Source organism: Geotrypetes seraphini, chromosome 3 (assembly GCF_902459505.1).
Source record: "Geotrypetes seraphini chromosome 3, aGeoSer1.1, whole genome shotgun sequence".
In the NCBI taxonomy this organism is placed as follows: Eukaryota; Metazoa; Chordata; class Amphibia; order Gymnophiona; family Dermophiidae; genus Geotrypetes; species Geotrypetes seraphini.
In genome coordinates this window covers 130,879,531-130,906,145 of record NC_047086.1, presented here as the reverse complement: position 1 = coordinate 130,906,145, position 26,615 = coordinate 130,879,531, and the positions used below count along the sequence as shown (strand labels likewise).

The 26,615-nt window shown below is 40.7% G+C and overlaps 1 long non-coding RNA gene across 9 annotated transcripts in view; it reads left to right on the top strand.

Annotated features, from left to right (window-relative positions):
• Positions 1–24,722, top strand: part of LOC117357979 — a 168,215-nt gene extending 143,493 nt beyond the window's left edge. For all 9 annotated transcript variants that reach the window (XR_004538917.1, XR_004538925.1, XR_004538924.1 and 6 more), the window contains one exon: positions 24,303–24,722. This is a non-coding gene — a long non-coding RNA (uncharacterized LOC117357979). The remainder of the gene's footprint in view (positions 1–24,302) is intronic.
• The last annotated feature ends 1,893 nt before the right edge of the window (positions 24,723–26,615 follow it).

Below are 26,615 nucleotides of genomic sequence, written 5' to 3'. Positions count from 1 at the left end.
CTTCTCTACTGCCAACTTCTGATGCTATCTTTTCACATTTTGCCATGCTATACACTTGGAATAGACTTCATGAGTTGTTACATTATAATCCCTCTTTTGTCTTGTTGAAATGCAGTCTGAAAAATAACTTTTTAAGGCTAATTTTAAAGCTTAACCTCTGTATCTGCTGATCAAAGCCTTATTTGTCATAACATTTTCTGAATAAATGAAAGTCCCAAAGCTTCTTTTGACCTGGAAGATTGCTGTGAATAGACTGTATGTTCCACATAGAAGGTATTGTTTCTTATATGTATTTTGTCAAATCATCGTTATGGGAAAAAAAGACCAGATGTACTGCTAGCCATGAAATATAGAATATAACTAAGGTGAATGACTAATAGGGGCATTTTCAATATGACACCTAAATCCAATGTTGGATGTTTTAGAAAAATGTCCAAAAATCCAGTAAAGAAAATGACTATTTTCAAAGCAAAAAAACGCCCAACTTTTTGTTTTGAAAAATGACCATTTGCTAAGTGTTTTTGAGTTCAGTGTGCCTATATTTTAGGCCCAATAAAAAAAAATTTAAGGGAAAATCGTCTTCAAAGTATCTAACTTTTTGAATCATTTAAAATAAAATACGTTCATAGAAAAGTGCACAAAACAAGCCATTAGGCTGTATGAGGCACCAGCATTCTTAATAGACCGGCCACACAGACATCCCAGCAGAAAGCAGTGGAGCATCCTAGAAGGCACTACAATGGACTTCACATAAAAAGTCCCAGGTACACATTCATTATTTATCTAATCTAATCTAATCTTTGATTTTTTTTATACCGATTCATCCCAACAGGAGGGCTCGACTCGGTTAACAAAATATTAATAAAATTATACAGGAGATAAAGAACAGAAACTATGGGCTCCTTTTACTAAGCTGCGTTAGGGCTTTAACATGCGGAATAGCGCTTGCTACAATGTTGCGCGAGCTAGACGCTAATGCCAGCATTGAGCCGGCGTTAGTTCTAGCTGCGTAGCGTGGGGTTAGCGTGCGCTAATCTGCTGGGTGCGCTACAAACAGTGCACCTTAGTAAAAGGAGCCCTATATCATTTAGGCCAGAATTTGATCTTTTACGAGTGATTATTTGAAAAAGAAGGATCATTAATAAATTTCTGAAATAAATATGTCTTCAGTCCTTTACGAAAAGTGGGTAGATGAGAGCGAACTCTAATTATAGAAGGAAGGTCATTCCAAACTTTTACGAATAAAAAAGCAAATGATCGACAAAAATTGGCCAAGTTTATATTTCTGAGAGCTCCTAGAATTAGAGATTTCTTGTGAATTAAATGAGACAGGAACCAAAGGGGAAAAAAATACCATATAAGATTTTGGAAAATTACAGTTGCACATTTAATTCAATTTCTGTCCCGATTTCCCCAAAGAGCTCAGACCGGGTTACAGGTTAAACATACATAATATACAGTTGACAGGTTATGATTTGCATTAGATTATCTATAATTACAATACAAATTATGATACAAGTTTTTATCCTAACTTGATATGTACTAGGGGGTCTAATGCTAATATACAGTTTACAGGTTAAAATTTGCCATAATTATCCTTACAGTGCAAGTTTTCCAGTGCAAGTTTTATCCTAATTTGACACACAGACAGTGTACAGGTTAAATTTACTATAGTTATAGTGCAGGATTTTTCAATGCAGTTTTCCTAGTGTGACACATACAGGGATATGGTACCAATATCTCACTGTTACCCAGTCCTCCAAACCCCACCAAAAACCTACTGTACCCATCTGTATATCACAACAATAATCCTTATACCTATAGGTATAATGCAGTATAGCCCTTATACATATATAAGGGGGAGAGTGTGGTGCAGTGGTTAAAGCTACAGCCTCAGCACCCTGGGGTTGTGGGTTCAATCCCAAGCTGTTCCCTGTGACCCTGGGCAAGTCACTTAATCCCCCCATTGCCCCAGGTACATTAGCTAGATTGTAAGCCCGCCTGGACAGATACGGAGAAATGCTTGAGTACCTGAATAAATTCATGTAAACTGTTCTGAGCTCTCCTGGGAGAACTGTATAGAAAATTAAATAAATAAATATATGTAATACAGTAGGGGGCTCATAATAAAAAAGAAAAGTCCAAAAAGTGGTCTAAGTCGGTAGTTGGACGATCAAAAAGACAGATTGTCCTAGTAACGATAATCAAAACTGGTTTTAGATGTATCTTAAACCAGCGTAGGCTTTTTCACTGCCTCTGTACACCCAGTGAAAAGGGGCATTTTTTCAGGAGTGGATAGGGCGGGAGGTGGGCTGACCTAGACTTTGTCTGGCAGCCATAACCAAAAAGGTTTGACAGGTTGCCAGACAGAACTTATATGTTTTGAGTTAGGCCAAGTCAAAACAGGTATAAGTTCTGAATCAGCCTCGATCAGCTCAGTGGCCCAGGCAACCCATCCCTTGCACCGGTAATGATCACGGCAGGAGAAATGCCTAACCTCTCCTGCCTCAATCCCCCACCCCGAACCTATCCGGCAGGAGGGTGCCCAATCCCTCCTGCCGGACAATCCCCCAGCGATTACCGAATATTGTCGGGAGGGTGCCCAGTCCCTCCTGCCGGACAATCCCCCCTCCAACTGCCCATTCAATTACCAATTACTGGCAGGAGGGTGCCAATCCCTCCTGCCAGACAACCCCTCCGAACCGCCTTCCCCCCCACCCGCACACACCTCCAATGTGCCCTTTTGCAATTTAGATGCACTGCATATGAACTGCATACAAAACTGTCTAAAAAATGGGTTTTAACAATAGTGATTTGGACGTTTGGGGGAAAAAAAAGGTCCATCTGACAATTTATATAAGAACATAAGAATAGCCTTACTGTCCATCTAGCTCAGTATCCCATCTTTGCAGCGGCCAATCCAGGTCTCAAGTACTTGGCAAAATCCCAAATGCTTTAGCAACTTTCCATGCTACTGATCCAGGGCAAGCAGTGGCTTCCTCCATGTCTGTCTCAACAGCAGACTATGAACCTTTCTTCCTGGAACATAAGAAAATAAGAACATAGCATAAGAACAGCCTTATTGGATCAGACCAATGGCTCATCAAGCCCAGTAGCCAAATAGTAGCAACATTCCATGCTACTAATCCAGCACAGTCAAAAAGATAATAAGAGGCCAGACAACTCCACCTAATGTAAAAGGTGAGTGACTAAAGAGGACTAGTGCAAACAAAACCAGTGCTTTTTCAAGCTAAGTTTTACTTCATTATGAGTTTCATATATGACCTGATAAAGTCATAACCTGTATGGTTTTGTGGAATCCAACCATAGACATATATCAACATTGTGACACTGTATTCAACTATGCAATGATTGGTTGGTGAGGTGGTATTATAGCCTTCATATTTCTGAGCATATGTTCTAAAACCAGTCAACAGTGTTCACTTTTCCTGATTAAGATCATTTGGAGTGACTTTTTTGTTTGCACTAATCCAGCACAAGCAGTGTCTTTTCCCATGTCTGTCTCAATAGCAGACTATGGACTTTCCCTCCAGGAAATTATTCAAAACAGAACCTTCAAGAGATTTAGGGCTCCTTTTACTAAGGTACGCTAGCAGTTTTAGCGCATGCTTAGCGCACTCTACATTGCCCCGCGCGCTACATACTAACGCCTCCATAGAGCTTACGTTAGTATTTTCCATGTTGCGCGGGGCTAGCGCGCGCGGCATTGTAGTGCGCATCTTAGTAAAAGAAGCCCTTAGTCATTCTTTTGCTTTTAAATTAACCTAATTCTGAAATGCTTTACCTCTTACATTAAGAAGTTTAGGTTCTTTTGCTTTATTCCGGAAAGCTCTGAAAACTTTTTTGTTTGCTAAACATTTTAGAAACTAACTATTCTAGTCTACTTTTCTTGTCATTACTGTTAACAGAGTTGAGCTCCTTTTGGCTGATGACCCGGTCTATAAAACTTAGTTTTTATTTAGTTTAGTAAACCTTTCTTAAAACCAGATACGTTAACCACTCTTACCACAATCTCTTGCAACAAGTTCCAGAGCTTAATTATTCTCTGAGTGAAAAATATTTCCTCCTATTGATATTGATTTTTAAAGTATTTCTCTGTAACTTCATTGAATATCTCCTAGTCTTCATAATTTTTGACAGAGTAAAAATATTGATCCACTTATACCCATTCTACAACACTCAGGATTTTGTAGACGTTAGTCATAGAAACATGATGGCAGATAAAAGCCAAATGGCCCATCCATTCCACCTATCCGCAGTAACTATTATCTCTTCCTCGCTCTAGGAGATCCCCCATGCCTGTCCTATAATTTCATGAATTCAGACAGTCTCTGTCTCTACCACCTCTTCCAGGAGACTGTTCCACACATGTACCAATGGAAACATGATGGCAGATAAAGGCCAAATGGCCCATCTGGTCTGCCCATCCATTAGTCGTCTCTTTCCAAGCTTAAGAATCCTAACCTTTTTAGTCTTTCCTCAAACAAGAGGAATTCCATCCCCTTTAACATCTTGGTTGCTCTTCATTGAACTAATTCTAGTTCCACTATATCTTTCTTAAGATAAGGCAACCAGAATTGAACACCATACTCAAGGTGAGATTGCACCATGGGGTGATACAGAGGCATTATAACATTTTTAGTCTTGTTAACCATCCCTTTTTTAGTAATTACTAGTATCTTGTTTGCTTTTTTAGCCACTGCCGCACATTAGGTGGAAGGTTTCAGTGCACTGTATACAATGACACCCAAATCGTTTTCTTGGGTGCTAACCCCCAAGGTTAGGGTTACCAGATTTTCCATCTGGAAAATCCAGACCCCTAGACCTGCCCCCTAGCCCGCCCAATCTCACCAATCCCCTCTCCGTCATACCCCGGTTTTGCCCTGTCACGCCCCCAAGTCCATCTCATCCCCGCCTCCAATCCCGCCCCCTGCTGCCTTCTCTCGTCAGACAGGAAATCCGGGTTTTGAAAAGCCTTCCGGTGAAATCTGGATATCTGGTAACACTACCCAAGGTGGACCCTAGCATCTTGTAACTATGATTTATTTTTCCAATGTGCATCACTTTGCATTTGCCCACATTACGTTTCTTCTGCCACTTGGATGCTCAGTTTTCAATTTCCTATGGTCTGCCTGCAATTTTTCACAACCTGCATGTGTTTTAACAACTCTGAACAATTTTAATCAACTTACTCATTGCTCCAATTTCCAGATCATGTATAAATAAGTTAAATAGCATTGGTCCCAGTACAAATCCCTGTGGCACTTCACTATTTACCACTCTCCATTGAGAAAAATGGCCATTTAACACTACCCTCTGTTTTATATCTGATAACCAATTCCTAATCCACAACTGAACATTGCCACCTATCCCATGATTCTAATTTTCTCAGGATCTACTCATTAGAAACTTTGTCAAAAGCCTTCTGAAAATCTAGATATAGTACATCAACCGGCTCACCTATGTCCACATGTTTATTCACACCTTCAAAGAAGTCAAGCAAATTTTTGAGGCAAGATCTCCCTTGCCTGAACCCATGTTGACTCTGCCCCATTAAATCATGTTTGTTTAGATGTTCCATAATGTAGCTTGTGATGAACAGCATTTAAAAGCATGCTGACTGCCACCAGCTGAATATCAGGGAGACTGCTTATAAAATAGGAAAAGTTAACAAAAAAAGAATTGAAACCTTGACAGCCCACAAGTTTCAGGATAATTCAAACTTTATCCCATGTTCAACAAACTTCATTTTTGAATGCTGTTTGCAAAGCCCCAGCTCTTATGAAACTACTAGTGAAAATGAAATAGCAAATGTCACCACAGGACACCTACTCTGAGTACTCTAATGTGTTGATATTACCAATCATTCATCACATATATGGCATAAAGTAATTTTCTAATCAACGGTAAATTAAACTGGATTGAAAAGCTAATTTGCCACTGCTCGTACAAGGTCACTCATCTGTGTTAATACCCATCGATATGACATTAGTGGTTTTTTGAGCACTGTCAAAGCATTCCAAATGACGTTCTAGCATAGTGGAAACAAAGTGGCTCTTGTCATAAATTTGACTGATTGTCAGTAAGTAGAAAATTATGCAACAATAAAAGCACCTTTCTCTGTCAGGAAGCCAAGTCAATCTGCAAGATATTTCTTTTTTTGTCTTACAAAATTTTTCAGTGATGCATTTTGCATTTTTTTTTTCTGTTGTCTCTCAAGATCTTAAAGATATCTTATGACTATACTAAATGCTGACAGGTTCCAATCTCAGACAGATCCCTTGACAAAATCTTTTGAGCAGTATAGTTAATCAGCATCAAAAAAATTCTACAAGAAAATAAACACAGAGATCAAATTAGTATAGGATGAACACTAGATGCCCCAAATAAGGATGAATATAATATTTATAGCAAACTAAGACATATCCACAATTTTGGATAAATTAATATCCAGACATTTAGTTTTTGGTCCCAGAGTCCAATCTGCTTGCATCAGTGACACTTTTTGCATCAGTCCTGATTTTACAGGTCTAGTATGCATGCTAGGAACAAGGAAACAATAAGCAAGACTTTGATAGCTTAGACCTAATCTGTGAACTGGTCTTAAGCGGTATTTTCTCTTTCTGCAGCACCCTAAGTTGTGCACTGGGTCTGATTTGTGCAGGAACCTGTGCTAATCTGCTTCTCTCTTTGTCTGCCCCTTGACTCTCCATGCTCACAGGGTCTTCCCTGTGATAGAGGCAATGGTGGTAAATTGGTATGATTCTGTGGAGTGATATAAGCTGCTTTAATTGTATCCAATTCCTGTTTAAGTTTATTGAGCTCTAGTTTAATACTAGCAAGCTGAAGACAGATGGAGCAAGCCTTAAGCCTCCAGATGGTGTGCCTTGGAACTAAAGCACCACAATGACTACATTGAATAAAAGTCATTGTGATTAATTGGAATGAGTATTGACTGAGGAGTATTTTTGATTATTGGGTTGTCTATATACTGTATGTGTAGCAATCCCTGGGATGGGGAGGATGTGGAAGGTAGGATGTGGAGGGTAGGATGGGGAGGGTAGGAGGGATTCTAAGTTATAATGAGTTAGCCAAGTTCCCCACCAAACAGCACAGGAGGAGGAGTAGCCCTCACAATACAATCAAGTTCTGCTGGAATCTAATTATTCCCCTTTACAGCCAAATATCCCCAATAAATGTAAATATAGCAAGTTTCTGCACAATAAACCAGCTGCAAGCCTAAATCTGCTATCTATCTAGGTCTGGCAATAGAAAATAAACTTTATAGAGCTAGTCTGTAGTTCAAGAATCCGAGTTAGGAAAGTTTAGAAAAATTAGCAGCATGAAACACTAGAGTCAGTTTGAAAAGGCTATCTCTTGGGAGGGGGAATTGTTTTTGAGGAAGGAGAGGTCTAAGTTTGAAAACAGAATAATACAACACAATACAAATATAGAGTCATCACAGTTGAACTAAGTAATTAAAGTTTAGAGAATAGATATCAGGCAGCAAAATCTATAACCAGACAGTTTAAAATTAAAATAAGATCAAAGAGCACTTATCACCTGGGTTGGCCACTTTTGGAAACAGGATACTGGGCTTGATAGATCTCCAAAACCCAAGTATCAAGGGACAATAGTACAGTAAATGATCCATAGTCCCTACCTCAACATGACAGTGCCAGCATCTATTAGACTTGGAACTATCTACTTTCTGTAAATGAACAGGGGTCCAAATAGATCTATGTAACATAAAACCCCATTGTTCAGTGTGTTTAGAGGTGGAAAGAAAATGTGAAGTTTCCTCTTAAGTGATTTAAGAAAAGGAAGAAAAGGTGGCAGAGGTTGAAAGAATGGAATGGGCGAGGGAGAGGTAGAGGTTATAAACTCAAGGCTAATCTTCTGAATCTTGTTGTGGAAGTACTTGGCCATAGTCTGGGGAGAGAGTGAAAGGGGGTAGGAGGTGAGAGCATTGTAAATAGGGAGTTCAGTGTGGCAAAGAGACAGCAGGGGTTGGATACAAGAGAATTAGTCAAATGAGTGTACTAGTCTTGTTTTGCAAATGAAAGAGCAGAATGGAAGGAGATCAGCAGAAGTTTGAAATGTATGAAGTCAGTATGAGTACCCGATTTTAGCCAAAGACGTTCAGCAGACTGGACACAAGAACGTACATAGAGGATTTAAAAGTTCAACCAGGTCTGGGGTTTGGTATGCTTCACAGAACATGAAATGAAAGGAGAAAGGGTATCTAGAGTATAGGAAGAGAGCCTTGTCGACAGACTTGCATAACATAATGTTTGAGAGGACGGATGATGAGACAGTGGTGGAGAGAGTTCAAAGGTTCATAGCCTGAAGTTTCCTAAATGCATTGGTGGAAATTGGCCATGTATGCGGGGGGAGGGTGATTAATTGTGAAGGTTATCAGATAATGGTCAGAGAAGGGAAGAACTGAGGTAGAGAAATTGGCAACTGAGCAGTTGCCGAAAAAGACAAGATGAAGGGAGTGAACAGTCTGGTGTGGAGTAGTGATGGAACACAGTTGAAGGCTGGATGATGATATTAAAGCAAGGAAACTAGAGGCATAAGAGTCAGAGGGGTTATTAGCATGATAGTTTAATAAACTTGATAAACCACCCTTCATACAATGTCAGAGTGGGCATGTTGAAATCACTGAGAATGAGGGAAGGAGATGAAGGCTCAAGAAAGAAGGAAAGCCAGGAGTCAACATCAGTGAGAAAGAAAAAAAGGGACTTATCAGGAGGTCGATAAATGACCACTACTCAGAGAGGTAGGGGAATAAATAGACAGATGGAGTGGACTTCGAAGGAAGAAAAGCAGCGAGGCTGAGGTGGGAGGAGAAGTTGAAATCTATAAGAAAGTGAGAGTAAAAGCCCAACATCAATAAAATATTTATTTACCATATGATATCTGCTTCCTGTGTATAACAATATATTATATTTCCAGGTCAGAACTGAATAAAAGTGCTTTTTAGCCTTTGCGAACGAATTACTTGAAATTCTAAATGATCACCCATGGATGCCTCTCACTGGTTAGGTAATAGGGCAGTTACTATTTGGATACTATCAGCAGTTTTTTTAATGGCAAAATACTCATAAAATGTTGCTAGCATTCTGTTTATTCACAGAAAGATTATAAGGGTGTAGAGTTATTGCCAATTTATTCAGCTTCCATGTGCATAACTCAGCATGTATTTTATTAAACAATTCTAAGGCTTATGCCAAAATTCATTATCATGCAAGCAATCATGTCCTTTGCAGTTCTAGCCATTAATTTGAAGACATTTTAAGAAGGGATTTTTTTTTTTTTTTGCCAGACTATCTTAACAGAGAGCCTAGCATTTTCTAGGAAAGTTAAAAGGTATCCCTGCACCCAGAAATACAATATTGGTGGAAAGCAGAGATGACCAATTTGCTAGTCATATCAGACATTTTAATTTGAATGTGGAAGGAAAAAATATAAACGGAACATGGATATGGAGGCAGCGAGGAAAAATAGAGATGAGAAGGGGAGCAGAGCTATGAAGGGGGGGGGGTCCTCCTCAGCTGTCTCACTGATCCCAGAAGCACATACCTTCTGTGTCCCTTCCCCCTTTCTCTTTTTCTCAACCAAGCTTTCAGAAGTTCTCCCACCTTATCCTGCCTCCCCCACTACCTTACGGGCTCTTCTCAAGCCAGTCCCAAGTACAAGTAAGAGTAGCTTATTCTCTGAGTGAAATTTGAGAAGATGGGTGTATGGAAAAAGAGAAAGGAGAGGTATTGAGATTCTGCAGAATAACTGAACCTGTAGACGGGTACAAAGAGTACCTAAGAACACAAGAATAGCTATATTGGGTCTGACCAAAGGTTCATCTAGCCCAGAATCCTGTCTTCCGAGTAGTCAATCCAGTCCGTGCAAAAGTATATGGGAAACCAATGTAGTGAACATAAGATTTGCCGCTGCTGGGTCAGACCAGTGGTCCATCGTGCTCACGCAGCGGCCCTTAGGTCAAAGACCAGTGCCTTATTTGAGTCTAGCCTTACTTGCGTATGTTCTGTTCCAGTAGGAACTTATCCAACCTTGTCTTGAATCCCTTAAGGGTGCTTTCCCCTATAACAGCCTCCGGAAGAGCATTCCAGGTTTCTACCACTCTCTGAGTGAAGAAGAACTTCCTTACGTTTGTACGGAATCTTTTCCCTTCTAAGTTTAGCGAGTGCCCTCTCGTTCTCTTCACCTTGAAGAGGGTGAACAATCTCTCTGTCTTTACTAAATCAATTCCCTTCAATATCTTGAATGTTTCAATCACGTCCCCTCTCAGTCTTCTCTTTTCAAGGGAGAAGAGGCCCAGTTTCTCTAGCCTTTCGTTGTACGGCAACTCCACCAGTCCCTTAACCATTTTCATTGCTCCTCTCTGGATTCTTTCGAGTAGTACGATGTCCTTTTTCATGTACGGCGACCAGTGTTAGACGCAGTATTCCAGGTGGGGGCATACTATGGCCCGGTATAACGGCATGATAACCTTTTGAGATCTGTTTGTGATCCCCTTCGTAATCATTCCTAGCATTCTGTTTGCCCTTTTTGCCGCCGCCGCCGCACTTTGCTCCCAAGTCTCTTTCCTGGGGTTCTCTCCGAATATAGCACCAGACATCCTGTATTCGTGCATATGATTTTTGTTACTGACATGCATCACCTTGCACTTATCCACATTGAACCTCATTTGCCATTTCGTGGCTCATTCCTCGAGCATATTTATGTCTCTGTAGGTCTTCGCAATCCTTCTGTGTCCTCACTACTGTGAATAACTTTGTATCATCCTCAAATTTAATCACCTCACTCATCGTGCCAACTTCTAGGTCGTTTATAAATATGTTGAAGAGCACAGGCCCGAGCACCAAACCCTCCAGTATTCCACTCATGACGCTTTTCCAGTCCGAGTATTGTCCATTCACCCCCACTCTCTGTTTCCTATCCGCCAACCAATTTTTAATCCACATGAGTATTCAAGAAGAGGGGTTATGTGATCACAGTGATCTCATAAGAAGATGAATTGAATTTTAAACAGACTATAGTGGGAAGAAATCAACCCCAAATGATTTCTTTATGGTCTTTAAACAGTACCAGAGGGATCTTTAATATTAATTCTATGCAAGTGGTACAACTGAAACCTGTATCTCAAAAAAAACACCAATATTGTTATGTTAAAAAATACTGAGGAAAAATTAATAATAAAACAATATATGAAAAGTCATATTCATTCCCTTAATTCATGATCATTTCTGCATCCTTTAGCGGCTGATGTGTGGTAATAAAGTTCCATGTTAACTGCAAGGTGTCATCCCAAACTGGTGATATATATATTAATGTGAGTGCTGCATTAACTGCTAATGCAGCACCACACTGTTAGTGCATAGTAATTTCCATGTTAAACAGCTAATTCATCTTACTAATTAGGGGCCATACCTAGAAATATTATCACATCCAGTGATCTGATGCCACTTTTGAGCCCACTTATTTTTTTTTTCTACAGGTAGAAGAAGTTTTCATGTTTTTCCCCTTTGAAAGGGTAAAATAAAATTTACCTCAGTAAATTTACCTTGGTAGATATCACTATCATTTCCATTCTAGAACAAAAGGCATATGAGTCTTGACCGGGAGGGGGCACTACGGTGGCAGGAGGGAGTGAGCAATCTGTTTTGGGAGGGTTTGTGGGTGCTAGCTCTGGGGCAGGGCTTTATTAATGGGACAGATTGTGCACGTTTAAGTCACGCAGAACATCTGTTCCATGTTTAAAAAAAGCAGAAGCCCTGACAGCAGTGACAGGAGGCTGCTTCTCCTGTCACTACTGTAAGAGCTCTGCGCATGTCTCAATTGCTCACTGTATTTGCATGCAAATGACTTGCATCTCCGTGCAAATCATTTGCATGCAAACTTGATAGGGAATCAATCGCTGTTGGAAAATCGGCCAGAGAATCGGCCAAAAGCGATTGAGTCACTATCTTCAGCGAATTTAGCCCTTGGAGCTTTATCCAGAAATAAATATCCCAGACAAAGGTAGAATCTCCAATCATGGGCATAAAACACCTCCTATAGGGAACTTATTTCTACTTGCTCTTTTTCAATGAGTCTATTATTACTTCATCAATCCACAAGTGTTATTCATCACATAAATATGAACTCTACACCATCCAGCTTTCAATTACAAATAAAGGAACTTAGCTGTATGTCATCTCTCTATATACAAAACTGAAATCACAACATAGCAATAGGGGCAATGAAGAAATGGAAAAGTAAGGCCGATAAATCAGATCCCTTGTAGAGCACTGGTACACACCTTACTCCAAGGAGAAGTGTTGCATGCAATTCCTTAAATATTAGTGAAACCACTTAAAGATAATACCATTTATCCCCTGCACATTGCATAATAATACACGTAACAAATTGGTATGGCTAAGAGAATAAAATACTGAAAATATGTCCCAAACCATTGCACAACTGAAGTATGACCTAATTTATGAACAAATAGTCACAGTTACATACTGTGATATTTCCTAAATCCATATTTATTTTCATTTAATAAATTATCATACTGTACATTTATTTATTTATTCAATTTTCTATCCTGTTCTCCCATGGGAACTCAGAATGGTTTGCATGAATTTATTCAGGTACTCAAGGATTTTTCCCTGTCTGTCCTGGTGGACTCACAATATATCTAATGCAATGGTTCCCAACCCTGTCCTGGAGGACCACCAAGCCAATTGGGTTTTCAGGATAGCCCTAATGAATATGCATGAAGCAGATATGCATGCCTGTCACTTCCATTATATGCAAATCTCTCACATGCATATTCATTAGGGCTAGACTGAAAACCCGATTGGCCTGGTGGTCCTCCAGGACAGGATTGGGAACCACTGATCTAATGTACCTGGGGAATTGTGGGAATTAAGTGACTTGTCAGGATCACAAGGATCAGTGTGGGTGCTGAGGCTGTAGTTTTAACCACTGTGTCACACTCTCCTCTTGCACAATATTAAATAAGAACATAAGAATAGCCTTACTGGGTCAGACAAATGATGCATCAAGCCCAGTAGCCCGTTCTCACGGTGGCCAATCCAGGTCACTAGTACCTGGCCAAAACCCAAGGTGTAGCAATATTCCATGCTACCGATCCAGAGCAAGCAGAGGCTTCCCCCATGTCTTTCTTAATAACAGACTATGAATTCCAAGTGCAACCTACTTTGTGTCAACTTGTGACCATGTATCTTCAGGTCTCAGAACCACCACATCACCGCCCTAACAATTTTGCATAGTGGGAAGAATTACGTGTAAGATCGTCAATGGCCCTTCTGATTTAGTTGAATTTTAATTTTAAACTTTTTTTTTAAACTAGCTTATCTAAACATATATTTCATTTTTTAGTTGATACATGTCGATATTATTTTAAAGTACAACCCAATAATTATTACCTGTTGATTCCTCAATTATTTGATGTTATATCAAGTTTTACTTCCAAAGGTGTTTCAACAATATTTCTCTTCAACCAATCTTATTTATATCAATTTAAGACATTTATATGGACCTTCTGTTTGTAACTAGGCACCACACTGCCGGTTGCTTTTTATTCTGCATCAGTCCAAATTTATTAAACAACTTTATTTTATTCTGTATTTTTTCATATATTTATTTTTTTAAAAAAAAACGATGTATCTATCATTTTTGTATATAACTCAAGCCTAATAGTTTTCATATTCCTATTGGCGCTGTGATTAAAAGGAACCCGTCACTTATCTTAACAAGTAGACAGTAGACTCTTATCTTAACAGTAGACAGTTCCTCCTGCACCTCCCCCGACATGCATGTTTCAACTAGAAACTTTTCTTCAGGAGCGAGATAAACTGCAATGGCAAAGAGACAAGATATACCCTTTATATTCAACTTATCCTTCAACAGTGCCTCAATATAATTTGAACTAGGACCTAAACATTTTAAACAATATAAAAACAGTTTGAAAAAAACAGCCAGCTTACCGTTTGTAGGAGCAATTTTGAGCAGCAAACATGGCCGCACGCTCTAAAGGAGCCCTTAAAAAGCAGCTGACCCGACCCCCCCCCCCCGAACATGTGACATCCTACGGGGCTCAACTTCATAATAAGAGGTGTATCAGAGCTTGTTTCAAAAGAAAAGTTTAAAAACTACAACCCCCACGGAGCGATTTCACAATATAGTTAGCCATTCGATTTCTTCATTTAGCCCCTCAGGTACTAGGGACTTCAGTTTAAAAATCCACTTCTGTTCTTTAATGGCTAGAGCTTTCTGAATATTTCCACCCTCCCACCCCACAATAACTTTGTCCATAATTCTCCATTTAATATCAGACCAAGCATGTCCCTTCAACTGCCAATGTTTGACCAAAGGGGCAGTGTCTCTTTCAGTGCGGACACGGGATTTATGTTCATTCAGATGAATTTTTATGGAGCGCATTGTCCGTCCAATGTACACCTTATTACAAGGACATTGTATTAGGTATACCATCCCCGTAGAGTCACAAGTGGTGCATCCATAAGTATAGTATATATTGCCAGTGGCAGTTGGGCCATTGCAGTTTACCTCGCTCCTGAAGAAAAGTTTCTAGTTGAAACATGCATGTCGGGGGAGGTGCAGGAGGAACTGTCTACTGTTAAGATAAGTGATGGGTTCCTTTTAATCACAGCGCCAATAGGAATATGAAAACTATTAGGCTTGAGTTATATACAAAAATGATAGATACATTTTTTTTTTTTAAATTAAATATATGAAAAAATACAGAATAAAATAAAGTTGTTTAATAAATTTGGACTGATGCAGAATAAAAAGTAACCGGCAGTGTGGTGCCTAGTTACAAACAGAAGGTCTATACAAATGTCTTAAATTGATATAAATAAGATTGGTTGAAGAGAAATATTGTTGAAACACCTTTGGAAGTAAAACTTGATATAAGATCAGATATTATTTTAAAGCCATTTATCTTTTACAGCTAATTTGACCTGGGAGAGGTAGACCGGACACGTTTCGCAACAAGTGCTGTTTCAAGGGTCCCCCTACAAAAAAAAAAAAAAGAAAAGAAACATTTGATGTACTTTTTTATCCAAACGTTCCTCCCTTTAAATTATGAAGGCACAGGCGGAATAGAAATCACTAATGTAATGTAATTTCAAACTTACCGCGGTTGCTTCTGTCATCCGACTCCCACAAATTTAAAGAGGAAGATGGCGGTCGCATTTTTGCCAAATTTAAATATTTAAATTTCATACCACAGCTGACTTCCCCTGCATATCATTGGGTTAAAGCTATCAAATCAGAGAAGCCCATTTTACCTCCGCATTCAGCCCCCTTGGTTCTACGGTATCAAGCTGCTAAATCCACCATTGTTCTTTTAGATTAAGATCATTCTCTCCCCTTGTACATGTAAACTTCCACCTGAAACAATATCACCTGATCAATGATGTTCTCCAAAAATGAGAGATTTGAGATAGGGTGATGGCATCTAAGAACAACAATAACTTCAAGGATCACAAACATTTAAATGTCCTCTTTTAAAGACTAAGGGCGGAATAGCGCGCGTGCTAGCCACTACCACCTCCTTTTAAGCAGGCGGTAATTTTTCAGCTAGCGCACACTAAAAATGCTAGCGCACCTTAGTAAAAGGAGCCCTAAATGGCAAATTCTATAGGTTGTTATTATAAGCCCTCTTTTACTAAGCTGCAGTAGAGGTTTCTACCACGGCCTAGAGCGCTAAATGGTTTGACGCTGGTCCAATACTTAGGAATTCTATGAGCATTAGAGCAGTGTCAGCATTCTCAACATGCGGTACATGTACCCTTAGGGGTATGCAAGCTGCTTGTTGGGGATTCGCGGCATTAGCTGCCACCGAGCATATTGCCTGCCCACCTGCTGAAGCCGCTGCCGGGGATCTCTCATTCCTGCCCTCCACCCGCCCGCCGAAGCTGCCACCAGGGATAACTCCTTTCTGCCCATCTTTCTCTACCGAAGCTGACCCAGAGGGTTTCCCTCTGATGTCAGAGGAAAGACTTCTGGGTCAGCGGGGGGGATGGGGGGGTATTTCCCAGTTACCTCATTCGAGCTGCACTGCCTTCAGCGGCAATTGTAGCAGGCAACGTACATGCTGCACATAGCTAACCCTGAAACATTTTCTTTGACGTCAGAGGGAAAGCTTGTGGGTCAGCCACGTGCAGCGTGTGAACCACTGGCTGCAACGAGTATGGCTCAAACAAGTAAGAGGACATGATCTTTCTGGGTCAAAAGGAGAAAGGAAGGGGGTGAGGGAAAGAGCCCGTTGGGCCATGGGAAGGGCACGATTTTGGGTGGGGGTGCTCGGTTGATATTTGTTAGACTTAGGGGGTACTCATGGGAAGAGCGTCTTCTAGGTAGATTTAAGAGCAAGTTAAAATGCTTTCTTTTTAAAGATGCTTTTGACTTTTAGCTCCCCAAGTAAGGATAACACCTTCAAATTTTGACCTCTAATTTTTTTAATAAAGATATAATCCATATTCCTTTTTCTCTTTCTATTTATTATTCTTATTATCTCATTTTCACTCCATTTATTACTTTCTTCTCTTTTCTTTCTTCTCTAAACCCTTCCTTTTGTCTTATCCACTATTTGATTCCTTTCCTATCTAATATTGTAGTTCTCACCCCTTCTCCCATTAGTACTGTAAGTCCTGTACGTCGAGTCTGTCTCATATATTGTTTTCCCTGAACGTTGTAAGACTTTTTAGCCATGTTCATCGCTTAGAAGTATGATTAAGCGATTAATCAAATTTTAAATAAAACCTGAAACTTGAAAACTTCCCTTGAGAAACACTGGCCTAAAGGGCCAGTTAAAAACACCATTTGAACAGCATTTTTAACTGAGTTTGGGAGCCTACTAGGCGCCAATTCAAGAATCTGGACGTATATGCTTTGTTGTTTTCCAAAACATGACAAACAACCCTCTAATAATGGGACATTTACCCCCCTCTTCTACAAAGCCGCGTGGCAACAGCCCCGAAGCCTTTTAAATCTCTATGGGCTTCGGGGCTGTTGCCACGCGGCTTTGTAGAAGAGGGGGTTGCTATATTATGGTACATAAAATGTCTCACGATCTGTTATCTTCACCACCGAGATGGGACGTAGCTCATTAACCGAGCTTGCATTATTAATATTCATTACAATCTCAAATATTTGCACAATAATAATCAGAGTAAACATCTCAACCTGTCACATGCCTGTCACATCCAATATAATCATCTGCTGCATCATGTATTTTCTTACAATCTATACACACTTCCGCAACCTTAGGAGCAAAGGCATCTGCCATCTGTTATGGAATATCTCACAATAAGTACTGAACTATGTTATATTGTACAAATCACTAGGACAATGAAATGATTTTGTCAATTTCTTTGCAAAATAATGTTTTTTCTATCATCTTAGCATTTGCTGTATTATAGATCTGTAATTGATCCAAACACGCAATCCTTATTTTTTTATTTAATCCATCTATGGGGCCCTTTTACTAAGGTGCGTCAAAAAGTGGTTTTAGCACACATTTGCACAGGATTTTCAAGCACGCTAAGGTAGTGTGACCATATGGCTCCTGAAAAAAGGGGACGGATTGAGACATCCGGGTTTTACTTCCATTGAAAGCAATGGAAGTAAGGAGAACAGATTGAGACATCTTGGTTGCTTTCAATGGAAGTAAAACCCGGATGTCTCAATCCGTCCCCTTTTTTCTGGAGCCATATGGTCACACTACGCTAAGGCCATCTTTGCTGCAGCTGTAAAATGGCCAATTTTTCCTTTTTTTTTTTTGTTTAACACAGCCATGTTCTAAAGTGCTATTAATGTGCAACCGTTACCATGTGAGCACTTACTGCCACCCATTTTGGAGGTGGTAAGGGCTCACTTGGTAATCCTGAATGAACCAGTAAGGGCATGGTAATGCAGCTGTGCTAACTGATTAGTACAGGAATGTTCCCTGATATACTCCTCCCCTCCAAAAAAAAATTTAGAACAGCTGTTCTTAAACCTGCACCCAGTGGAATTTTCAAGGTATCCCTAATGAATAAGCATGAGGCAGATTTGCATATAATAGAGGGGACAGGCATGCAAAGCTACCTCATGCATATTCATTAGGGATTATATTATAGGGTTACCATATGGCTCCAGAAAAAGGAGGACGGATTGAGACATCCAGGTTTTACTTCCATTGCTTTCAGTAGAAGTAGAACACGGATGTCTCAATCCGTCCTCCTTTTTCTGGAGCCATATGGTAACCCTATGTAAACCTGACTGACTGGGAGTCTCCCAGGACAGGTTTAAGAACCACTGCATTTATCACATTGATTAGCATACACTAAATTGGCACTGACCACAGGACACCTGAGTGTGTCCCATGGTACACCATTTTAAGCTGTGTTAGGCCTCTGTTAGTACCTAACACAGACAGCTTAGTATGACTACTATTTATTTATTCAATTTTCTATACCGTTCTCCCAGGGGAGCTCAGAATGGTTTACATGAACTTATTCAAGCATTATTCCCTGTCTGTTCTGACAGGCTCACAATCTATCTAATATACCTGAAGCAATAGGCGGATTAAGTGACTTCCTAGGATCATAAGGAGCATGTGGCTTTGAACCCACAACCTCAGGGTACTGAGGCTGTAGCTTTAACCACTGCATCACCTACTTATCATTTCTATAGCACTACCAGGCATATGGAGTGCTGTACACCAAACATGAAAGAGACAGTCCCTGCTCGAAAGCCCCTGTGTTCCTTAGTAGTCAGCACCCTCTTGGTAGTAACAAGCTCTTGGTAGCAAACTCCAAATTCCACTGGATAAATTTATGTGCGGCACCAAATAGGGGGTGTGGAAATGGGAGGGTCAAGGACAGATCGGGACATTCCTCACAGTTACGTGTGTAATTATAGAACAAGGGGCATTCACACCTAAATTTAGGCGCAAGGTTTTGTACCACATTTCTGTTGGCTCCTGGGCATAAGCACTGTTCTATACACCTCTTTTAACCTGGACCCTCCCCAGCCCCGTACCTATTTCTCTCAGGCTGGCTTGAGGGATGCTTACTCTCTCCAGCCAGCAGGCCTGCATCCAAAGAATAGTGAGCCTTCCCCTTCCCGGTGCATCTGCGATGCACCAGGGAGGGGCCTAAGACCCTGATTGGCCCAGGCACCTAAGGCCCTGCTCATGGGAGGCTGAAGGGTATATGCTGGATCTTACCTCCCCTCCCCCCCTTTTATTATAAGCCACGGTAGAGGTTTCTACCATGGGCCAGAGTGCTAAATGCCCCAACACTGCTCCAATGCTCAAAGAATTGCTATGAGCGTTGGAGAAGCGTCAGAGTATTTAGCGTCCCGGGCTGCTGTAGAAACCTCTACTGCGGTTTAATAAAAGAAGGCCTCAGTTAAATTATTGATGGTTAATACAAATTTCATCTGTTTCAACATATGCAAGTAATAGAAACAAGATGTTACCACTTGACCTATCTGAGGTTTACAACTGAAAGTATTGCCACACTGAAATCTTAAAGTAGTAATATTCAGAAGAAGAGGTAGACTTTGACCTTTCACCGTTGGCAACATTTTTGAATTATTCTGGTCACGAGAGAGTCACATAGCTGAAGAATTTTCCACATTTAGAACAAGGCTGTGCTCTGACATCCAGTTAGTTAAGATTGTAATTTTTCATTAAATTCAGACATAATCTCTTGGTCATTTTTCATAAAGATGGCAAGCTGTATGTCATCTGCACAAAAAAAAAGAAAATCAATTTCCCAAGTGTCTAATAATTTTGCCAGTGGTTCAAAATATAAATCAAAAAGGATAGGTGATAAAAGTGACCCTTGGGGGACTCTATATTTAGATATCTGTTTTAGAGATGGCTCACTGTTACAGCAAACTGATTACGATTGATGAGCAAAATAAGAACTAAACCACTGTTGATTTGATGCCAACATCTTTAAGACATTGCATCAGCATAGAATGGGACACTGAATCAAAAGCAGTGGTTAAGTCCAGTTGGATCTAAAGAGCATCAAACCACTGATCTGCTTTCACCAAATTTTCATCAGTTATCCCCCTTCATTTTGTTTAATTTGTTGTGCTCATAGGAAACCAAACCAACCGTGATCACAATCTGCAATATCCCTATGTGCATCACTCAATCCACCTCCAATCCCCTCCCCTCTCCAGTACCAACATTAGACAACGTATCACTGTTCATATTCAGGTGTCAACATTAGTCCCTCCTCCTTCCAGCACTTGCCAGGGATATTATTACCTGTAGTAATCTTTCAGTAATCTTCTATACCCTTCTCCCACATTTTTATGTCATCCAAGCTAAGTTACCTAGTTCCAGGAGGGAGATTTTAGGCCAGTTCTGAACTTCTGAAAACCTCATCCTGATGCCTTATGGGACCTACTGCATGGATTTCAATGGGTTAGAATCAGGGACTATAAATCCCATATTGCTTTGGGGTGTAAGTTCACAACCAGGATTGGTCAAAAGTCTCCCTGTTGGAACGCAGTAACTTGGCATCTCTTCATTAGAGAGTTTCCTTATGTAGTGCTTTTAATGGTTTTGGCATACCTACATACCTATTAATCACTCTCTACCACCTCTCTTATGTTCAATCAATTTGTTCCTTCGTTTAATCTTTTGTAAACTGCATAGAACTTCATGGTATTGCAGTATATAAACTGTTATTATTATTATTACAAAAGTTTCTTATAGGAGAGGTCTTGGTGGGCTTCATTTGCCTCCTTCCTCAAAGGAAAAGCTTTATGCTAAGTTACTTCTCTGTTGAATGAGAACAATGCAACTACCATGACCCTTAGGTTTGGAATGCTTTCAACTGGCTCAAGCCATGTTTCAAAACCTTATGCTTCCAAGACTGTAACTCCTGGTATTCCAGTCCAGATTACACCTACTTTTGAGTGCCTCCTGCTCCCAAGGCTCCAGGTTCTTATATTCTAGTCTTGGTCTCAAGGACTCCCATATTATAGACTCCATCCCTGACTGTTTCTGCTTCTGTACCAAAGAACATTGCTCCAGAGACTTAATTTTCCATGGTTCCTCAAACACGAACTCAAAGGATCCTGCATTCCTGAATCCAGTTCCCATGAATTATTGAAGAAATGTTTCTAGCAATGCTGGACTTACTTGGAGCTGAGACACTGCAATTGCTGGAGCCAACTGCTTTGCAACAGAGGACCCAGGTGCCATGTCTGGCATTGCTGGAGATGGAATTATTGACACCAGTGTTTCTGTGGACCCAGCACTGGGGTCATTGCAGCCAAAATAGCCAGACTGAAGCCATCTCTACTTATTCTCTATAGACCTGTATCTAATCTGTGTTGCCTCTCAAAGATCACAGAGAAGACTTTATTGACTGATTTGTAGGAAGACATCGATAAAACTCTAGCCTCGAGCATATAACACCGATTCTGCGTAGTCTGCATTGGCTCTCCGTTGCACAACGCATTGAGTTTAAGACTTTGTATTTGACCTTTAAAGTTTTGATCAATAAAAGTCCAGTAATTTTGAACTCCTTGTTTTGCTGTTACCAACCAAAGAGGGATCTACGTTCTGAGAATCAAATGAATTTTTAAGTACCGACATTGAACTTGATCAGATCAGTAAGACTGTGTCAGTCTATGATGTCGGTTCAGGGAGTTATGTTATAGAATTTGTTGCCTATTGAAATTAAGCAGTCCTCAGATTTAGAAAAGGAGTGATAATTATACTGTTTGAGAGAGTACATAAGTAACTTACTTTAAGTATTGCAGGCAGTTTCTTTTACTAACTACATTAGATTGTGAGCCTGCTGGGACAGACGGGGAAAAATGCTTCAGTACCCGAATAAATTCATGTAAACCATTCTGAGCTCCCCTGGGAGAATGGTATAAAAAATTGAATAAATAAATAAATAGTAGTCATACTAAACTGTGTTAGGTGCTAACAGAGGCCTAACACAGCTTAAAATGGTGTATCATGGGACACACCCAGGTGTCCTGCAGTAAGTGCCAATTGAGTGTATAATAATCAATGTGATAAATTTAGTGGTTCTTAAACCTGTCCTGGGGGACTCCCAGCCAGTCAGGCTTTCAAGATATCCCTAATGAATATTCATTAGATAAATTTGCATGCCTGTCCCCTCTATTATATGCAAATCTGCCTCATGCAGTTTTGCTAAAATAATTCTTAGTTATGAAGTACTAGAGTTCAGAAATACTTGAGAAGTTATAAGAAAAGGCAAAGATGTTGAGTTGAACCTGAAACAAATAGAAAACATTTGTGTAGCACTTTATATTTAAATGTGAATAGTTTTCACTAGTTAGAACATTGTTTTAATTAGCTTAACAAATTACATTTTGTGGTTTTAATCTGAATGCACTGTAATTGTTCTGAAAAATCTTTTTTATTCTGAATGTACTTTAATTGTTTAAAAGTCTTATAATTGAGCACACAGAATTCTACACCTAACTTTTAATTTTATTTTTTTTATTAATTATTGTCACACAATGTTGGACAGGCAGGCTAAGACTTGGGCCTAGATTCCTATAGAGTTTCTATTGTAGAGAATTAGATCCGGGACTCATCAGCATAGAGGTGATACTGAAAATCATGGGAGGAGATCAGAGCACCAAGGGAATGAGTATACAGCTCCCCTTCCCGATTCGTGGTTTCCCCAATGGCGAATTCAGTTATTTGCAGTTTTTTTGTGTCTTAATTTTTAATTCAGAAACGCTGCCCCGGACTTCCCCCAGACCTTACCTGACGGTCTAGTGGTGATGCGGGGCAGGAGTGATCTTCCTAAGCTCCTGTCCCGTGTAGAGCCGTGCTGTGCACCCATTCAGTGAGTTCCCGTAGTCTCGTTCAGTATTTCACTTATGTGTCTCTGTCCTTATGCTCTCATCCAATGCCCATCATCACTCCTTTGTTTCTCTACATATCTCTACCTCTCATTTCTCCCTCTACCATACCAATGTGCTTCTCTTCTCTCCAAATCCACCTCATTCAGCTTCTCCACCCCCTCCTGCCATTGCGGGTTCAGAATTTGACCCCTTCTTCCTTTATGCCCTTAATCCAGTATTTCTCTCCCTTTCCTCTAACTTCTCCCCTTTCCCACATGTCTGGCATCTCTCTCCCTTTCCTCTAATCCCTACCCCCATAGATCTAGCACCTCTCTCCCCTCCCTTCAGCTTCCCATTCTTGCAGGTCTCATACCTCTCTCCCCTTCCTCCATTCCACCCTTGCAGTTCTGGTATCTCTCTCCCTTTGCAGATACAATACCTCTCCCCCCTCCCTCCCTCCAGCCCAGCCCAGTCTACCCCTTGCTGATCCAGTACTTCTCTCCCCTCCATCTAGCCCAGCTGATTCATCCTCCCCTTGCAGGTCCAGTACCTCCCCCCCCTTTTCACAGCAGTTCAGCAACGCTGTGGCTTCCTTCCCCTTCCTTTTGGTGCTGCTTCACACAGGCCTGGTCTGAGGCCTTTCCTCTGCCACATCCTGCCCTGAGTAAACAGAAAGTCGCATCAGAGCAGGTATGATGTGGCAGAGGGAAGGGCCTGTAGCAGACTTGTGTGAAGTGGTGCCAAAGGCCTAAAGTGCACTCACTGCAATGGAAGTAAATAAAGGAAACCACAGAGGGGTTAGACAGGGGGGTAAGGGATGCTGCTTCATTTACTTTGGGGTGGGCCTCGGGTAAAAGTGAGTGGGCCTAGGCCTTGGCCTGCTGACAGGAAATGGCATCAGAAGAGGCAAAATGCAGCAGAAGGAAGACCCAGGGGTTGGTTGAAGGCAACCTGTCATGTTGCTGGTGCTGGCGATCAACATAAACCTTACAGGATCATGGGGAAGTGACGGAACAGTGCTGGACCCATGGGGAGGGGAAAGAGAGAAGGGGAGAGATTGAAAGAGAGAGAAAGAAATAATGGTTACTGTGGATGGGCAGACTAGTTGAGACATTTGGCCTTTATCTGCCATTATGTTTCTACGAATGTGGGGAGGAATCAAAGGCTTAAACTGTAGACCAGGTGACGTGAGAAGCTGAATATTTTGATGCCCTTAATCATAATGCCTTGGGACAGAGCCTCACCTGGTCCAATGGTTAAGCTGGCCCTACAGGCTGGGTCAGTTGGGGTAGGGAAGTAACTTGAATTTATGCTTTCACAGTAGTTGAAATTAAGTAAATTCTAATTATCTCCTTACTATTGCTTTTTCTTAGCTTACAACATACTGGATGAAGCAAGCTGTCAATCTCAGTTGGCACATCAACTGCAAAACCAACTCATTGGACATGCAATAAAAGCTACAAGGGTTGTGCAATGGCTTTGTTGTGGAATTGTGCATTGGCAGATCTGACGCCTTTCAATACATTTCCACATTTCATTTTAATCCCAGGATTTAGACTGTATTGTTGCTCAAGAATAGCTTCACACAAAGCCGCATTAATTTTCAGAATCTGAGATGATGTCTTAGAAAGCCTAGGAGGAGATGACGGCTTGAAAACAAATTTCCCTCATTAACCAGGTTTGTTTATCCCCTGTAAAAACAGCAATTATGCATACTGCATTTGCAGCTGGTATGTGTGGATTGTAAATATCTGGTCCATGAAGCTTTTGTCTATAAACTCCATTCTGACGTAGTGCTCTCATTTTTCTCTTTCCACTAAGCTCTCAAAAAAAGCATTGGACAGCCTACTTATCAAACCTTTATTCCTGTCATATTTCACCACCTAATTATCAGTATCATTTTTCTCCTTGCCATTATATGTAGAAAATTAGCCCAACTAGCATATATTTCCAAACTTAATTGGTTTAGGAAGAATTCCTTTCCAGTGAGTGTTCTTCATTGTCTATGGTATTGTGGTTTAACAGAAAAATACCCAAGTGTTTATTGTGACACAGAAGAGAGGCAGTAAGGGCCTAAAATCTTTGTCACTAGTGCACATCAAGGAAAAAAAAGTACAAAGAGGGTTTTCTACAACCAAACAGTAAAGAGGCAAAGATGTAAAGGCAGTCTTTACTTGTGCCAGAGTGGGAGGGGTACTGTCTTCTGCATCTTTTTACTTTTGTTCCTGGCGTTGTTTGGAGTGTGTTGGGGGTGGGGGGTGGGGGGCGCTAAACTCAACTTTTTTTTAATGAGCAGATAATGTGCGTGTGTTACACATGCACATCTGTTGCATTAAAAAAAAAAAAAAAGCCTTGAACAGCTGAGTGGCAGGAGGCTGCTTTGGGGCTTCCCCTGTTGCTCAGCTTTTCGGGCTTCCCTTGCCAGCTCTGCACATGTGTGAGAGCCGGTTTCTAAATGATCCATTAGATGGGATTATGGCAGACCTCCGCAAAACCCATTTGCATGGCAAGCCGTTTGAACATTGATCGCTGTTTAGAAATCGGCTCAAAAATTGGCCCACAACGACCAGCATGGCCTTAACGACTGTTTTTAGTGCATCTGGCTCATAGTTCATTACCAGCTAGTTTACTCACTTTCTAATGATATAAATACTAAAGGGGGGAAGAGTCTGAGTTCCCTTGGGCCAGGAAAGAATACTCTTTCTGACCTAAGGAACAGGAGAGCAAAATGGAAGATGACCATTAAGTTCCTCCAGACTGTTTTTTTGCCTAGAAAAAAAAACAATGGAGTGCTTGCCAGGACCACTTGTAAAGGACAGATTTAAACAGAATGGATGGTATGGACTTAAGCTAAATAAAGATTACTTGCTTCTATAAGACTGGTGCTGTAAAAATGTTCCTGTGAGACCTCAAAAGACCATTTCAGCAGTATTTGAGCATTTGCTAACTTGCTTAAAAGGTTGGTATGGAGGGGTCTCATAAGTCCTAACTGTATTCAGTGAAAACTGTTTTCATTACTAAAGAGCTTGAATAAAGCTAGCACAAAGTTGTTCTATGAAAGACTTTTAGGGAAAGAAATTTAGCCCAGGATAAAAGGACCAGGGGAGGGTATGCGGAGCACCCAGGACCAAGATGATATACTGTATATACTCAAATTATAAACTGATTCGAATATAAACCGAGGTGACCTTTCCCTCCCTCAAACAAATGAGGAAAAAAGATGACTCGAGTATAAACCAAGATTAGAAATTTGGGTGATCCTGGTGAGCCAGTCTACAAATACTTGAGAATATCCACTGCTTTTTTCTAGGCTAAGCAGCATAAAATCTGTTTTAAATTTTGGTATCTTTCCAGATAATTGTGACCTGGATTGGCCACTGCTGGAAACAGGATACTGGGCTTAATAGACCTTCAGTCTGTCCCAGTATGGCAACTCTTATGGAGGCCTAACAGATCTGGTCAATCGGAGTCTTAGGCCACTCCAAGTGTATCCCAGAATGCACTGGGAGGGCGGCCTAAGATTCTGGTTGGCCCAGGTGCTGAAGACTCCTCCTATAGGAGGGGCTTTAAGTGCCTGGGCCAATCAGGGCCTTTGGCCCCTCCCCGGTGCATCCCCAGATGCATCAGGAAGGGGAAGGCCTGCCATTCTGTGGAGGCAGACCTGCCGGCTGGAGGGAATAAGCATC